At 49.1% G+C, this 6,856-nt stretch overlaps 1 pseudogene; it reads right to left on the bottom strand.

The window, feature by feature from the left end:
• Positions 1 to 669: 669 nt before the first annotated feature.
• Positions 670 to 1,773, bottom strand: LOC130486910 (uncharacterized protein K02A2.6-like; annotated as a pseudogene).
• Positions 1,774 to 6,856: the final 5,083 nt, after the last annotated feature.

Below are 6,856 nucleotides of genomic sequence, written 5' to 3'. Positions count from 1 at the left end.
CCACCACTGCCTGCCTTCACTGCCTAGGAGGGAGAAAAATGTTTAAATCTCAATGTGGAGGTTTTATCTTACCCAAACCTCTAAATATAATGCATTTCTCCATATAAGCCATAAAAAGAGAGGGTCATCTTATATTCACATACAAATTACAGTTATGTCCAGTAAAAATGTTTTTAATTGGTAAATATTTGTGTGTGGGGGGGTCACTTCTTTTTGAGTAAATATGGTAGTATTCAAGTAATGAGAAGCAAGAAATCCACTCTAATCTATGTTAGCCAGACTTCAACCAGAGTCCAATTCTGGGTGCTACACTTTAAGAAAGAAGTAGACAAATTGAAGCGGGGTTGGCAGAGGTCGAGGTACATGGTTGGAGGTCTGGAAAATAAGTCCTATGAGGAGAGGTGGAAGGAACTGGCTATGTTCCACTGTGGTGTGAAAAGTATGAGAGAAGAATGATTGTGAAAAGTCCTTGGAAAGACAACTGCACCATGGAATTAAAAACAACACATTTATTACAGCTCCAGAAATCATCAACACACACAGCAGCCACAGCGGCCGGCAAAAGGAAAGGAACTGGAACCGAGATAAAAGCACGGAGCATAAGGACTAGAGCTCCCACATAATTAAGTATGGTGAGCCAAACAGGCCAATACATTACACCCCTTCCCCCTAGCTCACATAGTCCTTCAGGTACCGTGGTCGAACTCTGATACGCTGTGGGCAACCTTGATTCTGCACTGGGGTTGACATTGTCTCTGATGTCTCTGATGTCTCAACAACCTCTGGCTCATCAGTAGCCTCAGGCTCTATATCATCCTGTCTTTGCTCAGATTCCTCGGCAGCCATTAGCTCCCTACCCCCAGCTACTGGGATATCGCTGGCACCTGCCTCACAAGCACTTGTAGAGGGACGAGATGGTCCAGACACACGTCCCCTCATTTGGTCCACATGACGCCATAACACATGACCATCTGATGTCTCTGTCCGGTAGGATAGTGGCCCTGTAGCTTGTGTCACAGTGGCAGGAACCCATGATGGCCCCATCCCATAATTCCTAACATAAACTGGATCATCCGGGATGAACGTGCGTACAGGCCTATAACTCCTGCCCATGGAAACATCACTGCCTGCATCTTTTGGTCGCTCCTCAGTCAGATCAGGATGCATACGATCTAACAGAGTTGTCAGCCGCCTGTTCATTAACAACTCAGCAGGACTCCTGCCTGTAGTTGTACATGGTGTTATATGTTGCGTCAGGAGGAAACTTGCCAAGCGACAATCCCAGTCACCTTCAACAATCCGTTAATGCATCCTTAGTTGTTCTAACCATTCTCTCAGCTTGGCCATTTGTTGCTGGATGGAAAGGGGCTGAAGTAATATGACGGATTAATCCATTTGCAAGAAATGTTTGGAATTCCTCTGGTGTAAACTGGGTACCATTATCAGAGACAACAGCATCTGGCAATCCATGTGTCACAAAAAGTCGACATAAAGCTTTAATGACAACACGAGATGTCATTGATGACACAGGAATAATTTCCAACCATTTGGAATACGAATCAACCACAATAAAAAAAACCTCTGGCCTTGAACTGAGCCAGCAAAATAAATATGAAGCCGTGACCACGGGGTTTTTGTTGATTTCCACGGATGCACTGGAGCATGTGGTGGAGCTGGCCTTGAGGCCTGACACTCATCACACCTCTTGACCCAATCTTCCACTTTGCTATCTATCTTGGGCCACCACACATAGCTGCGTGCCAAGGCCTTCATCCACACTATGCCAGGATGTCCAATATGTAGCGCCTCCAACACATGATGCCTCAAAACTGCAGGCCATCCCCTCCAGACCCAGTTGAGAAGACGTGCAAGGATTGGGCCCTTGGAAGATGCAGCTGCAATATCAGATGCATGAAGGGGTGGCTCAGGTAAGGACTCTAACAACAGAACCTCCAGAGGAGGAGGAGGAGGAGGATCTACTTCCACTGATGAAAGAGGAAGACAATGCATCAGCATGGGCAATACCCTTGCCCGGCCTATACAACAGGGTATAATCGTAAGCAGTCAAAAAAATTGCCCATCGAAGCATTCGTGGAGACAATATCTGTGGTGTCTGTCGATTAGGAGCAAATAGTCCCAACAATGGTTTATGGTCAGTGGCTATTATGAATGGCCGCCCATAAACATAATCATGAAATTTTTTCACACTAGCCACGATTGCAAGAGCTTCTTTATCAATTTGCGCATAATTCCATTCAGTTGATGTCATTGTTCTAGAATAAAATGCAATAGGGGCCTCACGAGAATCTGTTAGTTGATGTCAGGCCTGCTTTCCACAGCTCTAAGCAGCCTGTCAGACTCTGACTGTTTTACTTTTGATTCTACCAGGTGCCTCTCAAGGCCAGACTTGCTAACTGCTAAATTCCTGTTCCAGTGCTATCTCCTGTGGGAACGGCTCCTCAGTAGAAGGGGGCCCGCCTTGATCTGTTGTGACTAATACTTTCTCTTATAGGCCTACCCCGTGCTCCCAGTTGCCATTCGTGCCAATGTACCTGTAAGCTCTGCATACCTGTATGTTTTCCATTAAATCAGCTTTCTTTTGGACTCTTTGTCTCTGGATGCTGTTTGTGGGATTACCACGGGACAAGTGCTCACATTTTGGCACGAATCCCTTCTCTATTTTTCCCTGCCTGGCTGGAGCCCTGGAGGGTTCGCCGGGGCCTCGGATTGGAGCAGGGGACGTGCTCTCCGAGTGAATTGCCTGTGGCTGGAGCCCCGGAGGGTTCGCCTAGGAGCAGAGGCGCCGCTCCCCGGGTGGAGGGTTTCTGACCGAAACCCTGGAGGGTCCTGTACCTTGGTACCCCGACGACCCTTCTTTGCTAGATGACATCCTTGCTGAGGTGCTGACATCAATCGCCTGATTGTACTCCTTCGAGCTCAGTGGTGTTGTCTAGCTGACACGACACCCTGGACAGACCCCGACACAGACCAAAGTGCCCACCACGAACTCTGCATACTGGACGGCATGGTGGAGGAAGTTCGACTGGCGCAAGAGGATTTAGTAACTTTGACCCGTTTGCTAGCGGGGTTAACTATACGTGAAGAACAACCAGAACCGGTAGCAGCGCCAATCTGCCCCATTCCGCCCCAATCCATGGTGGGATCACGGGCGGAGGAGACTCTGGCCCCAACCGCTCCAGACCCCAACTTGTGCTTGAAGGAAGCATGGGATGGAGCGGCCCGAACAGCCTTACTGTTTGTGGGACTGACCTCGACTACAGCCACGGTGGCTGACCTCACAAAGCTCCTAACCCCTGAGTTTGGAACAGACGCTGCTGCTCTGGCAGTTCGGGTTCAACCGTTATTGGACCTAACAGATTCCTCTGAACTCCTTCTGCTTTTGGAGAACGAAGCTCTCCCGATCGTCACTACAGCGATTGCCGCCAAGCTCGAGGCCGACCAAATGCTCACAGACCAACAGCGGGCCGAGGAACAGTTTCAGGATGCAGATGCAGCAGCTTGGGCGCGGGCTGTGCAAGAAGAGGAGCAACTTTTGGCAGCCGTTCGACCCCGCATGCTCACTGACGTGCATCCCAAAGACAGCACCAATTTTGGATTTATCCCCTCATTTTCTCCGAGTTTTGGTCCATCTCGCGACACGCAGCGTGCACGTCGGTGTGCAGGTCGCTTCACTGAGCCAGACTTCTCGGATGAGGAGGACCTGTATGGTGAGGAATCCCACTGGGCTACTGATCTACGGGTCAGCCAGTCCCGACACACGGGGGGAGCTGGGGACGAAATGCGTCTCTTGTGAGACCAAAACCTGGACTTAAATGATCGTGTGGCCCGTCTGCAGGACCAAATGGAACAAGTGCTTCGGGAAAATGAACATTTACAACAAGCTCTAACCACCCCAGTTCAACCGGTGCCAATTCACCCGACTCTGCCGGCTCCCTGACTGCAGATTCGTACCGGCCCCAGGAGCACTAGTTTTGCCCCTTCCAGGGCAACCACCAGCCCCCCTTCCCATACAGTGGAAACAACCTCGGTTGAGAGTGACCTACGACGGCTCAGTTGAAGCCCTCCCGTTTCCTACATCAGGTGGACAGTTATATGCGGGAACAGGGACAGCACTTCCCCAACGAAGACAGCCGGGTGAGCTTCGTTGCCTCCCTATTGACGGGAAAAGCAGCCGACTGGATGGTCCTCCAGTTTGACACTCAGGCCCGATCCATACGCTCACTCAACGAGTTCATGCGAGCACTACGGCGCCGTTTTGAGGACCCTTTCCTTGGAGAAAAGGCCAAAGCAGCCCTCCTGCAACTTCGACAAGGCTCTACGCCAGTGCGGGAATTCGCAGATGAATTCCAAAAGGCTCGCCAGTAAAATAGTAGACTGGACTGAGGTAAACAGTCATTTGAGACTGTCAAAAGCAGCTTGGCACTGGGGTGTCCAATTCACTTTCGCCGAGGGCAGGACGGCTGCGCTTCCCTTCCCTTTAGTCTTAAGGAGATCTGTGATGGGTAGTGCAATTTGAGCAAAGTTTGGGAGGAACCCCGTGTAGAAATCTGCGAATCCGAGAAATCTCTGAACCTGTTTACGGGTTGAGGGTGGTTCCCAATTGGTTATGGCCTGTACTTTCTCCGGGTCCATTGTGAGTCCTTGGTGTGAAATTATATAGCCCAGAAAAGTCAACTGTTTTTGTTGAAATTCACACTTGGACACTTTAGCATAGAGTTGAATGTTTCTAAGACGGTGTAACACTTTCATGATTATGTTTATGGGTGGCCATTCATAATAGCCACTGACCATAAACCATTGTTGGGACTATTTGCTCCTAATCGACAGACACCACAGATATTGTCTCCACGACTGCTTACGATTATACAACTGAATGGAATTATGCGCAAATTGATAAAGAAGCTCTTGCAATCGTGGCTAGTGTGTAACACTTCCCTAACCAGGACAACGTGTTCATCCATGGTTTTAGAGTAAATAAGAATGTCATCTAAATAAACCACCACTCCTTTATACAACAAGTCATGTAGTATCTCGTTAGTGAGTTGCATGAAGACCCCCGGAGCCCCCTTCAATCCAAAAGGCATCACCAAAAACTCAAACATACCAAAACAACCGGAAAAGGCTATGAAGGGCTCGTCCCCTTCTCGAATTCTGATTCTATAATAATACATTCTTAAATCAGGTAATCCTAAACCTCCTGTTTCCTTGCCCCGCTGGTCATGTTGATGTTTCTGAGGAGCAGGGGGGAGCTGATGTGGCCGGATGGGTGCATTCCATTCAAACAACCTGGCCATGGCTGGTTAAAAATCTGGAGCGAGCCAAACGAAAGTACAAGGCTCAGGCTGACAAACATCGCTCCCCCGGTAAGGAATGCAAGGTGGGGGATCTCGTCTATCTATCCACCAAGAACCTATGATCCACCCGCCCGTGTGATAAACTCAGTGCCAAGTACGTGGGTCCGTTCCCCATTTCCCAGATTATTAATCCAGTGACTGTAGAACTCTCCTTGCCCAAGACTCTACGGAGAATTCATCCTGTGTTCCATATCATTCTTTTAAAACCGTACATTCCTTCCCAAAAATGGCATCATGAGCCACAACCCGAAGTGCCTGAAATGGTGGGGGGGGGGACATTTTGAAGTAGCAAAAATACTGGATTCTCGCATTCGCTACGGTACCCTTCAATACCTGGTCCGCTGGAAACATTTTAGTCCTGCCCAGGATGAATGGGTGCGCGCCTGTGATGTCTCCGCCCCCAGCTTGGTACAAGAATTCCATGCTGCCTACCCTCACAAATTCATGCTGGGAGGGTGAAGAGGGGTCTTTAGGGAGGCAGTATTTCAGGAGCAGGCCATGAGGATGGTATGTGGTGTTGTTGTTGTGCTGCTTCCAGGTGCAGTTGTGCTATTCTGTCCAAGGCCAGTCTAAGCCCCGTGCTTAGTCTTCATAGATTCCCATACTGTGGGAATCGCCGAGTGCTCCTTCCTGCCTGTTGGAGGGGGGGGGTTGCCTGGGTAACCGGTTATCTCCTTTTGCTGTCCCATATATGCTATGTGCCTTGCCTTTGACCCTTACTAGTGTCCTTTTGAATATGGCTTCTGAAACCTGTCGATTCTAACCAATAAAACTGCTTTTGTGGATTTGCCGTCTGCTGAAATCTGTTTATGGGTTTGCCGCAGGGCTACAGCTTACACCTGGAGGAAAGTTCCTTCCTGTCCCCAAAATGGCAATCAGCATCAGTATGTAAGAAAGGGCCACCAGAGCCAAGCACTGACACAACCCTTCCTGTCCTTCCTCTCATGATCTGCCTAAGTTCACAGAATCAGAATTGCTGTCAGATGGCCATCTAGCTTGGCTTAAAAACCTCCAGGGAAGGACAGCCCACCAACTCACGAGGAAGCCTGTTCTACTGAGGAATTGCTCTAACTGTCAAGAAGTTCTTCCTAACGTTTAGCTGAAAGCTCTTCAGATTTAATTTCAACCCACTGATTCTGGTCTGATCTTCTGGGTCAACAGAAAGCAACTTGGCTAGAAGAGCACCAAGGAAGACTTTGCAGAGGAAGGCAATGGCAAGCCATCTCTGCTTAAATCACTTGCTTTGAAAACACTATGGGATCGCCATAAGTTTGCTACAACTTGACAGTACTTTACAGGCACGCATAAAGGACACTGGTGTAGATAGAGACAGGAGCCCTCTTGTCACATAGCTGTCCAGTGCCAGGCTGCTTGTGCACATCCCTACCTCCTTTTGTCTTGATTCCTGTCCCCTTGTGGGGCAAGATGAGCCACCGTCCCTTTGACTGTCCCTGCCACCATCTCAGGTAAAATCCAGCCCC

This window comes from Euleptes europaea, chromosome 14 (genome assembly GCF_029931775.1).
Source record: "Euleptes europaea isolate rEulEur1 chromosome 14, rEulEur1.hap1, whole genome shotgun sequence".
Lineage (NCBI taxonomy): Eukaryota > Metazoa > Chordata > Lepidosauria > Squamata > Sphaerodactylidae > Euleptes > Euleptes europaea.
The sequence above is the reverse complement of the archived record's forward strand: the minus strand, read 5'-3'. Positions and strand labels throughout refer to the sequence as shown.